At 40.2% G+C, this 17,263-nt stretch overlaps 1 protein-coding gene across 1 annotated transcript in view; it reads left to right on the top strand.

Annotated features, from left to right (window-relative positions):
- Window positions 1-276: 276 nt before the first annotated feature.
- Window positions 277-17,263, top strand: part of brinp2 (bone morphogenetic protein/retinoic acid inducible neural-specific 2) — a 165,810-nt gene continuing 148,823 nt past the window's right edge. The window contains exon 1 of the mRNA XM_034137101.1: window positions 277-1,051. The gene's annotated coding sequence lies outside the window, so the exon portion shown is untranslated. The remainder of the gene's footprint in view (window positions 1,052-17,263) is intronic.

Genomic DNA, 17,263 nt, shown 5'->3' with positions numbered 1-17,263 from the left:
CCCTCCCCCCCTCCTTAAACAGGCATCCTCATACACACCATTCGTTTTTATTCTTCCCCTCTCTTTTTTCACTTCTCTCCCTCTAGATTTATCCTCCTCTCTCCTCTCTCCTCTCTCTCCATCCTCTAATTTCCCCTCTCTCTCCTGAGCGCATCATCGCAGCACTCACCTCCTTCCCTCTCCTCCTCCTTCTCTGCGGTTTCCGGCCAATCGCTGCCGAGGGAGGTGTGGTTTCACAACAGGAGGATAGACGGAGCTTGTTGAGGAGAGAGAAAGCGAAGGGAGAGGGGAGAGGAGAGCGGAGCGCGCTGGTGAAAAGAGACGCTTCCCTGAGCTACTTTGGAGAACCAACGTCAGGCTTGACACTGAGTGATGACCGTGGAGAGACGGGAATAAAAACGCGGAATAAAACACACACCGAGAGAGGGAGGAGGGGGAAGAGCTCGTAGATACCTGCGCGTCTCCGATCCGGCCGCAGGTGCGCTACAATCCCTCCGAAGGGAGAGTTGTTTTGTCCGGAGCTGGAAGTGAGATAACAAGACATCTCCCAGGGATAATTTCTCCGGTCTCAGCTGTGTTTCAGTCACTCTGAAAGCAAACTTTCTTAGCTTTTTCCACACGTCTGCATCCACATTGTAACTGGTGGACACTTCACTTAGACTGTTTTCAAAACGAGGATTACACTGGACAGCATTATAAAAGGAGAATTCCTCTAAACTTCTGTCTTGTTGTTTGGCGAAACGGAGTCTTCTCATCCTATCCGTGTTTCTTTTTAATGCTGATGAAGAGGACAATGCCTGGATTATTACCACCGCTGCCTAACCTGCCCCGGGGAGGAGGGGAAGAGTGAAGGAAGCAGAGAGAAGAGAAGAGAAGAGAAGAAGAAGAAGAAGAAAAAGAAGAAGAAGAAGAAGGAGGGAAGTCGGTGGCGTTTGGCTGCCGTCCACTACTTCGATTGCGCCTTTGCCGCTCGTTTTCCCCAACCTCTTTTTACTGGATACACGGACACACACCAAGAGACGCACGGGGAGGACCTGCGATCACACCCTGGGTGAGTTTGTGTGTCCACGCGGAAGGGAGGGGGTGTGGGCGGTTTAAGGAACGCGGGATATCAGAGTTCAATGTTGTGCGTTTTTGCGCCTGCCGAGTTTATTTTTTATTTTTATGCGCAGCCCCCTACCGGGTTGTTACGCAAAAGACAATAATGCGGGTTCGGATGGTCAGTTGCAGTGTGCCAGTGTTCAAGTCGTGACGCATGATCGATCAGCAGAGGGTGAGGAAGCAGAGCTGGCAATTTGAATTTAGATGAAGCAGATTAGGAGCTTGTGTGGTCGTTTTCTCCTCAACAAGCACACCATTTGGAACAGGAACAGGCAATCATTTTTAAGCAAATAAAGAATGTTGTGTACAGAGGGTGCACATGCAAATAAATACCAGAGGTCACACGTGGGTCTTGGGACTTCAGGCACCTTTCATCCAGTTTTTGTGAACAGTATGTGTGTAAATCTCTCTTATTCTAAGCTTTTATCTGTGTTGATGTAGTCCACACTGTTGAAATGTGTGCTTGGCTGTGTGTGTGCTAAATTGTTGTGTTTTTGCCTACTGTAACTTTGCAGCGCGTTGCATTTTTCCTTGTGCCTGTGTGTGAACTACTGTCACATAATCTTTTTTTTAACCACTATTTTGCCTCATCTCACCATGTATGTGTGTGTGTGTGTGTGTGTGTGTGTGTGTGTTCCTGCGGTCTCTCCTCACCAATGAATACCTGCCTGCCTCTCTGCTCTCAGTGCTTCTCTCTCTGCCTGTGAGTGTGTGATATTGTTGCTCCATCAGTCACCCAGAATGCCGGCTACGCACCGCACAATTTCTCACATATTCTCTGAACCGTGTAAGCACAACATTTACCTGTCAGCTACTTTGTCGAGACTACTGCATATGGCCTTAAGAAATCCTCAGAGAGGAGGAGCTGCTGCCTCAGATTTATACTTAACACCCACTGCCACTGCAAGAGGTCTTGTCAAACAAATCATGGAGGAAGAGGAAGTACAACAAAAAGTCAAACTAAAATCATGACACTCACAAACATGCACCTGGAGAGAACGTTTCACTGCTCTTGTGTCCATCCTCGTCGTAAACATTTAATGAAAGTGCTGACTTTGACATTTCTGTGATATATTGTAGCACTGAGAGCTTAACCATAAAAAGGCTGAGTGCATGACACACACATGGCTCCAATGATCCAATTAATTGTTAATGGCAGTGTGAGTGTACGTCCCTGCTGACATCATCAGGAGAAAGGGAATATTTAACAGCCGAGCTGCTGAGTGTTTGGTGTTGATGAGTGTAGGAGTGTCCATTATAGGTGTGCTCAGGTGGGAGTGATGGATATTGACAAGACAAGTTGGAAAATACATAAAGCATACATTTGCAGCTCTGTTGATGCATTTGTCTCGTGTTAGCAACAATCTGAGGTATCCGCTTACCCGAAGTCTGGGGATTTCTAAATGCAAAGTTATCTAGAGCGGCAACTGCTTACAAACCTAAGGCCCCTTACATGTCCAGGATTTAGACAGTTACACTACATGCGTTGGGAGTGGGACAAATATCTGTTCAACGTGGGGATAAAACGCCGCTATTAGTCGATTTAGCAGCCGGATAGGCCATTCCGGGAGATGGAGCAAGAGATTCTAGAGCAAGTCCAGGAGAGCGCAACGATTTCTAATTTCATAGACTTTGAACAGCAGCAACAGTGTGTGAAATGTCTGTGCTTGTCTGTTAGCATATTAGCAGTACAACCGTGTTTACAATCAGCTTAGCATGTCACTGCTCCAAAACAAAAGGCCGCCTGAAGACCTTTGACTTGTTCTGCAACGCATTTTTTTCAGCTCTGTAATTGCTTTAGCAACAAAACAAGCAAGATTGTGTTCAGTCTCCTGGGCCCTGCCATACAGCTGAAATCAATATCATGATATTGAATGGCTACTCTATGGATTTAGTATTAAACTTCCATACTAAGGGGACTTGAGGAAAACGGTTTCTAAATAAATAAAAACATTTTTAAAAACTGCATAACAGCCCAAAATATCATGCCTTTTTTCGGATGGTACATTTCCCCAATGTAACCAATAGCCTCTTTGTGTTTGATCTTCTGACTGGCCTGTCTTTCAAACATTGTGCCCCAAGTGTGTAACACAGGCTTTATGTAAAGAAAAAACACACAGTTGTCCAAAAACCTACAGTAAACCAAGATAACCCCAGTGGTGTTGCTTGATTCAATTTATCTGACTAAATCTGTCTTGAACCCAAGACATGCCCTTTTTCAGTTAGGCCATAAAATAATTTTCAAATGAAAATCTTAATTTTCCACTTATATCAACGCAACATTTCACAATTAAGAGACAAAATATTTGCAGTAACTCTTTGTTAAACACTTTTACATTAGCAATGATTGGCCCCAACTTGGTCTTCATCGAGCAAATGCCTCACATAACAAAGGAGTACGCTCTTCCAGACTACAATGTGTGTTTCAAAAGCATATAATTGAAATACAAACAAAACATGGTTATCAATGGAGTGAAAATAAGGTTGGCAATATTTCCCCATTAAAATCAATAAATCATCCTAAGTATTGTGTGTGTGCATCTGATATATGGCATTTCACAGAAACACTTCAGTAATACACACTAAGTAAATTGTTCACTGTAGCTTATTTTGACCCAATGACACACACACACTAACATGCTGCCCAAAATGCTCAAAAGATCATCCAATGTGTATCAGTCCATAACAAAAAAAAGTCTAAAAACAAATGTTTGATTTTTTCCTGTTTGAGTCTTGATTGCTAACAATCTGCAATTCCCAATGGCAAGACTTGAAGAAAAAGACATTTCCAAAACTTTTAATTCAAAAGTTCTTTATCAAACGATTCGGAGAGGGACATGCATTTGGAAAGTTTTACTCTCAAGAAACTGTGTTTCATAATGTGTTCTCCTTTTTGCCTCAACACTCTCTAGACAAATGTATCTCAGTCCACTCACATTATGCCTGGCATGTTTTTTAAGTTACTGCCGGTGTGAGAACACAGACAGCATTAGTCAATACTGAGTAGGAGGGAGTTCACTGAGACGAGTTCTAATGCAGCTTTTGTTTTCTGCTTGTTGTCTTGGTTCAGAATCATAAAGATGACAGTATGTGGAATGAAACCTATAATTTGCCACCCATTCTAATGTATTCTCTCAACTCAGCAAAGCAAGGGAAAAAAAGAGCAGAATTATACCACTTCTCATTTTTCTTAAGCCCCTATGGAATCTAATTACATGCCCGGGGTGGTCCCCAGTCTGCACTTTTGGAGCTGGTAGACGTGCAAAAAGTACGTCTGCATGGAAATGAGTTTATATGCTTAGTACCCCGCAGCAGAAATAGATGGGCCTCAACAGACACATTTCATAGCTAACAACTCCAGATAGGACCTCTTAAAGATGTCAGTTTGATTATTCTCGGTGATGGAGTGTAATTCTGCAGATATTTCCGGCTTTCTCACTTATAAAAGTGTTTCCTTCTGTCTTTTGTTGGAAGATCGCTTCATGTTTAATGAGTTTCCCAGAAGTGAAAAGAAAAGAAAGTGCAGAATCTCTCACAATTTACCGGAAGCAACCATAGTTTATGAAATATATTTTCCGTTAGGTACAATCAAATGGCAAAATTCCAGCCAAAGCACATTCATTGACAGAACATATAATTTCCCTGCTTCAGTATTGTCCTTCTCTATAAGAAAAATCCATTTGCCCTTTTTTTATTGGCTCTCATTTCTTCCACTTATTTCTCCTCACATTCTCTCTTGCAGTATTATTGAAGGTCGCATATTTTCAGGATGCTCTCTGTCTCTGACCTTTGCTCTGCTCCATAAGCAATCTAAAAATCGGAGGTGAATCCCTTGTTGCTCTCATTGAGTCACTCTGCAGAAAAGTGCATCAGCTAAATGCGTGTATATAAATGCAAATGCGTGTACTCGGCGTCTGTGCTCTTCAGAGATTGACTAATGCATACGATACGGCTGTGCCCTTCAAACTGCATGGACATGAGGAGATATTGAAAATGTAGCCTTTTCAACGATTGATACATAATAGCGGGCTTTCAGTTTTGCCCGAGATCTCATCACTCAGCATTTTGAGCTATCCTCTTCATGAAAAAAGTGAATACAGGATTTTAAGGGTCAAGTCAGGCTGTGTATCATTTAAGCTATCAACATTTCGTAAATTTAGAAGGCATTACAGAGGCCAATAGATGGATTTTTTGACAGATCCAGGCTAATTGTTGTACTCTGTTTCCAGTCTTTGCGGAGAGCTAAATGGCTGCAGTCTGATATATAAAGTAATTTAAAGTTACATTTTGGCATAGAGTTGTCATGAAATTAAAGTGTAATTTAGAGAAATGTCCTAATCTTATATTATAAAGAAAATGAATGATAATTACACCTTAAAAAATATTCTGAGTTAGATTTATATAAAGCATTTATTTATGGTTGTGAAAGCAGTCATGCATTGAAAAATGAAAAAATATGACCATGTTATATACAGTCTGCTAGATTAGAATGTATTTTTTGTGAGTGAGTCCTTAAGAAGAAGGTGTCTTACAACCTCCACTATATGTATTTGCTTCAAAGTTATTGAATTTCTCTTTTGTGAACCACGCAGTAACGCTCACCAGCCAGCCTACACGTATTAATCGGCCCACATGATGTTTTTATGTACCGTATGTATGTGTTGGTGACAAATCTTTAAGCAATGTTCTCTAGCTGTATCAGGAAGGTGTTTCTGTGCGATGTGGTCCTGCAGTAACTGATTATTGATTGGTGGACGTACAATATATATTCTATCTTTGTATACTATTATGGTTTGTTGAGGCCGTCGCTGACAGAAATGATGTGAGCCAACACTCCTGTGAGATATAGACAGTAGGCGGTATCCTTTCTTTCTCTGCTGTGTCGTGACTGAACCTGCGGCACCCTGTGCACCCAGTGCACCCACACTGAATGTTTTGTAGTACAAAAGCTCGGCAGATTACAGGTTTTAATCATAAGCATAGTTAAAAAATAGGTGAAATAAAAAAATGTATTAGGCAAATTCAATATTCCATGGCTCACGGTTCAGAAAAAAAAGAACGATATCAAAATGGTGGTAGTAAAAAATAAATGAAATAAGTTATTCAATAACGGTATTTATAAAACAAATGAATGGTATGTGATCAAACTGTAACATCAGCGACATTTGCGAATGCTGGGGTGAGTGGAAAATATCGTATGAAGATGCTGCATGCTAGAAAAACAACAAAAAGGTAAGTTGGAAAGATACATTGTTGGAGCTGAGGGGGGTGAGGCTAACTGAACTAGCCCGCCTTGTTGTCTGTCAGCACTGTAATGCAAATCCATTTTAAATGTAATTTATCCAAATATTGGCAGCCAAGAACTAATGTGTCTGGTCCATTACAAATCTTTTACAAAAAGCAGCACTCACAGGGAGCAGACATGACATGACTTTGACTTGGCTTGGTTGACATAGTTCAGGATATTAATGAACATATATTGGAACCTACATGTCCTCAATTAAAGCTATGGATCAATAAAAGCATAGCTTACAGACCTTCATTCGTCGCCTGCCTGTCTTTTTGATCCACATCCATATAAAACATATTCTATTATTTCTACAATTTCAAAAAATATCTGAGCTCACGTAAGGTTCAGAGGGAGTTAAAGGAGAAGCCTATCAATTGTTAAGTCTTCAGCTTAGCCGAGCAGCCTCCTGCTTCACAGGTGGAGCTTTTATTCTGCACAATGTGCGTCACAAACACTGTAGGTGCTGATCCTGAGCCCCCATGATGAGCGAGATGTCTGAATGCCCGTCAGTCATGCTGATCTGCAGGTTCCTGCTGTATCGGGAGGGGAAGCAGTCTTTGAGACATGAATGGAGAAATTCCTCTTTTTATCCTGCTCATCTCCGTGCTGATGTGAGACCTTGGGTCAGTTACATTTTTTAGGTACTGTCAATTCCGATAAACACTACATAGCTGGGTTTATTGCACATTATTATTGCCTCTTGAGATAACTGCCCCATTCCAGTCACTATTCTAATCTCCAGGTCATCTGCATCAAATAAACAGTTTTTTGGCATTTAGATTTCAAATTGAAAAAACATTTATTTAGCTGCAGTTTATTTAAAATTAGGGTGGCTAGACTTATACTTTCTCATGAATCCCATACATGTATTTGAACATAAATACAAATAAGGATATGTAGGGTCTTGTTTTTTTTTTTAAATATACAGTATACGGATAAGATTCCGGCCCCACCCCCAACATTTTCTTGGCATCCCTTATATCTTCTGATCTTATGATTTCAGGCTTTCCACCATATTGGAACCAGGCTTCAGAGATGTTCTCCTACATAGCCACAAGAGTATTAGTGTGATCTAACATATATTGAATTGTTTGTCTGAAAGACCAACACTGAAATGAATTATGTCTCCAGACTGCACACCATTAGATTGAAGACACTGGAACCAGAACAAGTTTGTCATACTTGCTTGATAAATTACTTGTAATTGACTAATCAACCCAAATTATAGTCAATTATCTTTAAATTAACATATTCAAAACCTAATAATTTCAGCAGCAGACTATTCATGTGTTTTAAAGAACGATAGACCGTGACTCCAATCATAGGTGGCATATATTTCTTTATTGTGGCAGTGACCTAGAAAGTAGCACTGCCATCGGCTTAGTTAACTCTCTGAACCTCTTATCCGAAAGATTGGCACAACGACATGAAAAGATAAAGAAAGATCTCAGTCGTTAGAAGAAAACACGTCTAGGGAAAGAAGGAAATTAAAGATGAAGCAATAGCCCTAACCACAGAGACCACCACCGCCGCTCGCTGACAAAACTTTCTTGCCAAACCTTGAAGATCAGCCTGTCTTTACTGGCTTGTTTAAGGCAAAAGTGTAGGCAGGGAGGGACATGAAAGGCACTTAAACTCTTTATTTCCTCCTTCCTCTTTGCCCCTTGTCTTTGTACATCAAAGTGGTCGCTTCTTCTGAAGAAGCCTTTGCATGCCTCCCCCAGCAGCTGTAGTAGGAGGGGATGAAGAGAATCGGCTTGAGAGAGCTCCATTGTTTCCCATATGTACGTTAATCCTGAGCCGGGCTCCAACATGGACTATAGATATCGAAAGCCTTCCTGACATTTCAATCTTCACAGGGGGTGGAATGAGAGTGACGGGCCATGTGTGTGTATGTGGATAGGGTGTGTTTAATACCCTTTTTACTACTGCATAGAAAAACAACAATTTATTTTGTATTTAATCCCCTGAGGATTTTTTAAAAGCCGCTTCTAAACATTCTTAAGCTGTTGAGATGCAAAGAAAAATGTCTCATTAATGAATGTTCTTTGGAAAGTCAGTTGAGCTTTTGTTTCATTTCCCACAGGAGGCCCGTGGAAATGGTTTAATGGACACTTGTTTCAGAGAGGTTGTGCATAAATTGTCTAAAATCTAAAGAAGCTTATATATAAAGCTGAAACAACAAAGTGCCTGGAGGAAAGTCTGATTTGCAGAACATCTCGTAGATTACCATGGATTTGATGCAAATCGGTAAAGGTGTTCCCATCTGGAAAAATAAATACACACTCATTTTGCATTACTGTTTACCTCTATCCTTCAGTGATTAAAAATGTAGTGCATTGTTATTTTTAATTCATGTTGAAGTGATGTGGAGTTGAAAACTTGTCACCCAGGTCCCTGTCAGACGCTGTAAGAAAAGAACCGCGCTTCAGCAGTACATTATTCATGACTTATTCTGCACTACAACGTCTGATGATTGCATGTGAATCTCTTTCTTTCACCTGCTCCTCATGCCCCTTCCCTTCTGCCTCTCCTCCACTTCCCGACAATGATTGGGAAAGACATTTAGTGGCGAGAAATACGATGATTATCAGTCTCGGCATTGATCGGCGTATTGAGCGAAATCATCCAGAGTCATTGGCGCTGACATCCAAACTCTTCCCATTGATTTTTACTGTTACCGTTCAAGGAGATTTAACCACCAGCGGCCATTCTCTCTCACACGCACCTCCTGCCCTAAGAGGAACAGGTAACGCTGCAAAAATATAACAATCGTACTTCCCTGACCCACTTTTAACCGCATTCATTTGTTCAGTGCTTGCACATGCAATCAGTCAGAGTTTGATGGGAGGAGAAAAGGGTGAAGAGAGGTGGGGGGGGGGTGAGAATATGGTCATATACACATTGCTTTATATTCATGCTGCTTTACATCATGCATGGAGGGCAGAGAATTAGCCAACCGTGCGAAGGAAAAGTCAAACAGCCCTGCTCTACCTTGTCACTCAAATCAGTAAGATATTCCTGTGCCCCTGGAATACATTTTACAGCAAAACATCGGTTTCATTCTGTTTAGATCGAGAGGGTTGCTTCAAAGTGGAATGAAGTGGAACGTCAGGATGCACTTATTAAAAACCTATCAAGCTGCTGCATCAGTCCAAGGTGACATCTGGGAAGACGTTGTAATGGCCTTCCTGCCTGTTTAGACGCGTCAACGCAGCCCCCCCACACAGAAAAATGTGTGTTGCCTGAGTAGACAAAGATGGACGGCAATATATGAGAACATATTTCATACTTTCATTGGTTGCTTGGTGGACGTGGAGTGCTTGTAAGTTGGGACGTACACAAGGGTTTCTCGAGGGGAAGGTTTTCGAACTGCCAGCATTAAGGTTTAGTGAGTGGAAATGATTACCGGGAGGTTTGAAAGGTTTTAGAATTTACAGATTTCCCTCGTAAAAAAAACTAATCACAGGATTACAGAATAGTTGCTGTTGTATACACACGTATCAAAACCAAGGACAATAAGACCAGTGACTCACAGATCACTTTCGAAGTCTACTGAACCTTTTATCCTTTCTGTTTAATGGCTCATCTCTGTTTGGTCCAGTCAGAAAGACACATAGAAAAGACATTTGGTACATTGATAGGAACCACAGTTACAAATGTTCAACAGTTGAAAGCTACTAGTGTTCAGCTTAGTCTCTACTATTGTACATCAATTGACAAGCCATACATAGTTGACCTTCAGAGAAAGCCTATTTTTCACGGGCGATGGATGAGGCCAAAGCTAGAGCTAAAAGGTGAGTGGACGTGGTTAACAAAGCAGGTGATTAAAAACATTACTCCAACTGAATGGCAAGCTGCGATGTGGAAGAAGGCCTTCTTCTGCTATCAAATTGGCCATGCTGTAATCCTGTGATGAACAGCAGAATAAGTCAGTCAGCTTCTGATCCACCAGCTCAGAGACCATGTATTGTTTCATCGATACAGTCAACAAGTGTTGAGGTGAAAGGGGAATGACATTGTTAGAACGCACTAGTGGAATTTTATGCAATAACACTTACAGGCTACAGGAGTAGTTATTTTTTTTACATACTAGCCTAGTAGCTTCACAATAACATTTTATGTGTCCACAAATATTAGTTCATTCCATTGGAATTTAAAAACATCTATTCGGCTTTATGTGAACCCAAACAATTCAGAATATGTGAACAGCCAGGACATTTAAGTGCCAGATGTGTTTGTGCATAACACCGCAGAGTTTGAGTTGATTATAATCCCTGTTAAAAAAGCAATATTTTTTTGTTAGTGGGAAATGTGATGCTTAACCAACTCAAAGTCGTCCAAGTGAAGAGAAGCAAATAAGTTCTGAATAATGGTGCCTTTTAATAATGCTAATTCATTTGTTAAGGAGGCATTTCCCTTGTTTTATTGGCTTGGTTTCAGCTAAGTTAAAACTCTGAATTTGTCTGGCTCAGTTTGCATGCATGATTACATATTTAATTCATGAGAAAACATTGAAAAATGTGGGCTAATAACCCTCCCTCTCCCTTCTGCCTCCCGCGTTTTGGCTGACTAAACCAACGTGCGCCTTTGAACTTACTCATCCGAGCGGTTTTGGGAAAGTGCTCATGCAAAGCTGACTTCACATTTGACAACACCAAAGGCGAACACATGGATTTTCATTCCGGGGCATGCATTTTGTGAAATCAGATGCTTCGGAGATATGTGTGTAAGTGCGTGTGGGTGTGCTTGGAGTTTCTTTACAGGGTGTAATAAGCAACAGACTTTTGATCTCGATCAATATTTATGAATAATCATGCATTTATGGGAAGAAAATACAGGCTGAAAGTTGAGATCAGTTGTAAAGCAGCTTCAGAACAAGAGAACAAAGCAAGGCTAGAGGTATGGTGGGAATATTAACATGGAATCATGTATATTTTATCAAGTGCAATGTTCTATCAAATACATGAGAATTGTCGTCAGCACTTCACATAAACAACGCAAAATGTGCTTTGTTTAAAGGCTGGTTCTTGACGCTGGAGGAAGAACTGCAGACAGTTCAGGGATTACACCATCCTAAAATCATTTTAGAATTGGTCATAGATTAGAGTAGATCACAATGACCTTTGTTGACCTTTATTGTAAAGATGCAAGGTTATTAATGTAAACAAATCTGAAACAACAAATATTTTAAGTAGAGTTATTGCATTACAAATAGCCATAATTTAACATAGCCTTCCCATGTTTTGTTATACTGATATTACCATAGATACTATCGCACTCTTATACCATTATATTCTTACACCAAACTGTTGTCCTTCACTCGAGTGAATTCATAGAATTGTATTGATCAAAATGGAAGAAAAAGTGTGTCTTTGTTCTTTAACAGTAAAATGAAATCATGGTAAGGGTTAATACTTTAATTATTCACTTTTCAAACGGAACCAATACATTTGAATTGATGGGAAATTTCAAGCAGAATTTGCATCTTTTATCTTCTGTATCTGTATTTCAACACTTAATCAGACCAAGTTATCAATGATAGATGACAACATGGGCAGACTTCAAACGTTGGCTCCTTGTATCAAAATGGATAAAAGGGTGATCATAGTAAAAAGTAAATCTAATTCCAAAATGTCAACATATTACTGGAGGATTGATTGAGTTTAATTTAATCGTAGAATAATGGGGTCAGAAAAAAAAGCCTATAGTCAAATGCAGGATAATCCCATTATGCTCTGTATGCTATTACTGTATTTAAGACATCATGATGGGACCTCACACTGGGGAACCTTTTTTTGCCTACCTTCTTCCAAATATCAGAAGTCGGTCCAAGTTTGAGAATCGCTTTCAACTTGGCGGCTCCACTGATCCTGCAGTCAGCCGTGATGTGCCAGCTCCACTGAATAGCTTTGACAGGATTGGACCCTCGCCTCGACAGTGACACACTAAGCCAGTCAAGGTCACTAACAGCATCACATAAAAGAAGGCATCAGCCCCTTAATGAAGTCATACATCACATTTAGCATATGGTTCAATTAGAGGCTTCATAGAGATTATTGAGATTATATTATCCCAGTGCATTCATTAGCTAAGCCCCAATAGTCGCCCATCTGATTAAAATCTGTGAGGGGATTTGCTGCAATTGACTCGGAGAGATCCAAGCATGGAGGGAGACGCAGGGGCTGGTGTTGTAGCTTACATGTTTGGGTGTGTGTTTAATCATGTAAATGAGTTTTTATGTAAATACACTTGTAGATGCCCGTGTGTTTACATCTGTAAGCACCAGTGGCGGCAAATGTAGCTTGTGAGTGCTCGTGTGTGCCTAGTGGCTAAATAAAAAACTTTGTATGCGTCTGTTTACATGCTGTGAGTGTGTGTGTGCGTGTGTGGCAAATTCAATGTGATGGATAGAGAGGTCATGGATCCTCTGTTAGATGAGTTGTGCATTTGTCGTGATGTGGGTCCTCAGTGTTCTGAAGTGATGGAGCTCGTGTCTCGGTTGTCACACAATGTGCTTCTCCATCAGAGTGTCTTCATAATGGAAGATATATTTCACTGTTGCCCGGTTGTGGGGTTTATTTTCCAGTGTATACGCTATGATTGATTTTCCTCTACCTAAATGGTGCTCTTTTACTCCGAGAATACAAAGTTTGAATTATATTTTTGGAAAAGTTTTAAAAACATTTAGATTCGCAATTAGTTGCTGTTGATTTTTTTCTTTTTAATGTTTGTTTGGCAAAAATATCTGTGCATAACATGGACCAGTGCCATATACTACAGCATTTAGAGCCTAAGATGTGTGCTAACCTGTCCCTAGATATGGCAGCTTGCAATAACAGCTAAACAGGAAAATATATACACCACCATAAAAGTTTATCTGAAAGCTTCCACCAAGGCCGATTCACATTTTTATAAATGTCGCTATGTTAGCATGATTTGGATTTGCTTCAAAATACAATGGGATCTTCCTTGACCCATGCCTTAGTGTAATGAAAAACCAAACAACACATGACACCAAAAACATAACCTCCATCTCATATATAAAGACACGCATCACATACAATGCCATACCTGTGTCAATTTAAGATAATCCTAGTAAGAATTCTGTGAATACAACAGGAAGTATTTCTGAATAGGCAATTTCAAAGAGGTGCGACCCTGAGAAGCTTCAGCATATCACTGAGCATCATATAAGCTTGTAAGGTCGTTTTCATTCCATTTCATTTTCATTTACAGGTAGAACATAGTTGAATGTAGTTATGTGCCATCAATAGAGGAATCTTGTTGAGTATTAACCTGCATTTGGTAACCAACTTTACTTGTAGATACAAACATGGCAACCTTTTTAAGGTTGACAGACTCTTTAAATGAAATTCAAACAGAACGTAAGTAGCATCATAAATATACGTTATGATAATCGGTTCCCCTGCAGTGTTCTGAGACATTTGCCATAGAAACACAACTCTATTGTGGCTTTTAATGAATATCATATGCTCTCCTCTCTCTGAATATGTTCAGTTTACTGCTTGCATATAAAAAAAGAAAAGGTAACATGATATTTATTCAAAGTTTCTGTTCTCTTTACTTACAGTATATAAATCCACAACAATTGGTACTTACCTAAAATCTTTCTTCCACACCAAATAACGTGTTAATAATATGTGTTGGAAAGGAGTGGCTCATTACAATTGTTGGATCAGGAACACAGCCAGGCCTATTCCATCTTCTTCCTCCTCGATCCTCTGAGCAAGGCTTCTTGAAGGACACGAGGAACAGGCTTTTCCTAGGCCAGCTGCTCCCTCTATTGGATCTAAAGACACCTTACTGTACTGGATACAGTCGCATTGCTCGACATATTGCAATTTTCTTTTTTTTAAATCCGTAAAATGACAACTAATCTTTGTGGCACAGGTGTGGCTGGATGTGTTTTTCTCTGTGTGATTGCACTGTGCTCTGGGTCTCTGTCTCATTCAAACACACACGCCTACAATAAATCACAACCGGCTCTTCTCACCATGCGGCCCGGCCTATCCCGGGGTCATCTCAAAATCACCATTTAATGTTTAACGGCAAAGCTGGCTTTGATATCAGCGGCAGATAAAGTGGAATTTCGTGATTGCCTCGGTCAAAGAGGTCTCGCTCGCTGAGAAAATGATTTATTTGACACGGGGAAGTCAGTGGAGATCAAAGGAAACGGACGACTCACACCACGGGCCGGGAAAAGGCTGGGGCTCGTCCAATCACTCGCACCAGAGGGGCCCTGTCACCGCTGTCACTGGTTTTTAATTGGCCACAGAGAGAGAGAGAAAAAGAGGTGAGAGGAAGCGGAAAAGAAAGCGTTGAAGGGCCCCTTAGGTCACCTGGGAGCTCAGGCCGGACCCCATTACTCAGGGAGGACATAGTTAGGGTCAGCTTGGGTGGAGAGGGGTGGAACCCTGATTACACTGCAGAGAGAGTTTCCATTAAAGTGCATGGAGATTACTCGCTGCCCTGCCTTCTGAATCAGAGAGAGGGCAACAGGAATGGAACAGAACTGGTTGTGGCAGAAAGAAGGAAAGAGACTTAAAAATGTGAAAAAAGCAGGTTATTGATTTTTCATAGAGAAGATTTGCTCCCAACATTGAGAGCAATATCATATTAAACCCTATTGCTGACACAACATGGGGAAATCAAGCCTGTGAATCAAACCCCTTTTCATGTTTTGTTTAATAACTTCCAGCCAACTGCGGCACCGGGAGAATTACAGCTTGTGAGATAATTGGAAAAACATCAGCATTTGTTGGCAGAGGAATAAGCATTATGCACGAAGCCTTGTCCAGGTATTGTAACAAAGAGGTATTGGGTTTTATAAGTCAAAGCTGACATTTGAATCATAATACCAAACTCCCGATTCAATAAATGTTTGATGCACTTTATCCAAGAGCGTTACATGAATATACAGCACACCCATTTGAAAACACTGATGATACATGTATGGTATAAAGGTCTTTCCTGGCCTTAAGAAAATATACATAGTTATAAAAGGTTTAACAGTAAAAGTGTACTTATCAGACACTTTTTGCAAATATGTAACTCTTTTGGAAGTACACGTTTTTCGAGTCATCAAGATATCTGGCGTTACTCCAATATTTGCATTATATTTGTTAAATAGTAAATATTGGATTTATTACTGAAGCAAGTGTATTAGAATCTTCTCCCAAATAGGAAATTGTTCAAGTATTTATTTGTATTATGTTTCTAAAACCATGTTAGCAACTCCATGACATGAAACATCTATATTTTGAGCTAAAGCTAACCCCATGTGCTAACATTCTCACAATGACAATGCTTACATCTTGGTTTACTGTGCTTGCAAGAATATAAGGATGAGAAAAGAAAAATCTCTCTGGAATAATTTAGACTATCTATCTATCATGCTCACATGTGCTAATTAGCACAAACTAGGCTACCGCAGTGGCTGATGGGAATGTCATTAGCTTTGCACCAAACATCAGTGTTAGTCCTGCCGGAAAATCAGCCAGCAAACAGCCAGGTGCAAGTAAGGCTAAATCTGGCAACTGCCAAACCTTAATGATGTTCATGAAGGCTAATCATGTTCTGAAATAAAAATATATTGCTGAGTTATACTTTCGACAAAGCCCTTCTGGGCTCACAACACTGTAGAAAAAAACCTTGATGTGTGCCCTCATAATTATAATTATGGTTATGTAATCTGGGCCCTTGGTTTTTGTTTCTACATACAGTAGGAGTTGAAAAAACATCCACATCCACTGTGCCACTGAATTTATCACCTGCTACCATTTCTGTCAGAACGCAAATGTAATGTCACCCATGAAGTAGCGACCAATTTAAAAATAATGTATCAAATATATTAATATAGTAGCTATTATTTATCATTCTATCAGTTGACAGTTTTGGCAGTTATCGTAGAAAATAAGGTCATAATCATAGGTCATTTATAATTTATTCATTCAGTCTTTAGCGGTCACGCTTTGCATGATTATTATTCTGTCATTTTTGTCTCATTACAGAATGAAACATAATGAAAAGCCCTATTGTGCCGGCATTTGCCGCTCAGGATGGTGTAGGATATTTACTGCAGTTAAATCACACCACCCATAATATTAACACGATAATATTAACATGAGATATGTGTACTGAAGTTAATGCACCAAAATATTTTGTTTGCATACCCTCTGCATGCTGGGTTTTATGCAGCACACGGACTGAGCTCACAGAGTGTTCAGAGGGACAGCAGAGAAATTGAAAAATTTAGATTAATGGCTTATGCTTAATTAAAATCTCCGGAAACTAATGGTGGGAAAATTGAAATGTTCCTTATAGATTACATTTCCCACCACTGGCCGGTTTCATACGACAGTGTAGCAGAGCGTGACCATCTCATGATCTCTTCTATGCATTATAGAGTTTCCTGCATGTAATTGGAAAGGGGGCAACTGTCAAAACATTGTCAGTTGTGACTCGATGAAAACCTGAGTTATCCCGGTTTTGATGCAGTGTTTCATCTTTCACTATAGGCTTGCACCCATTCCAAAAATAAACTAACTAAAGTAATAGTCCGTGTTCTCCCTTGTTAAACACTTGAATGTGTAAACACCAAAGTGTGGTAATTCAAGTTAGTTTTATCTCCAAAAACTTGACCACCAAAAACCACATGCTTCTCGAGCTTGCGGGGGACACACCGCTTTGGTGTCTGCGGAAGTTACCAAATATGGTTCCTCGCCCAATAAAGGGTTAAACATATATTGCCGGTGTAAGGTGAATTGTCCCGTCAACTCAACTTATGTATTACAATCAACACTAATTCAAGAAAACAATATACAAGACAATATTGGACTTGAAATGACA

Source organism: Trematomus bernacchii, unplaced genomic scaffold, assembly GCF_902827165.1.
Source record: "Trematomus bernacchii unplaced genomic scaffold, fTreBer1.1, whole genome shotgun sequence".
NCBI lineage: Eukaryota > Metazoa > Chordata > Actinopteri > Perciformes > Nototheniidae > Trematomus > Trematomus bernacchii.
Note: the sequence above shows the minus strand (reverse complement) of the source record. Positions and strands in the feature narration are given on the sequence as shown.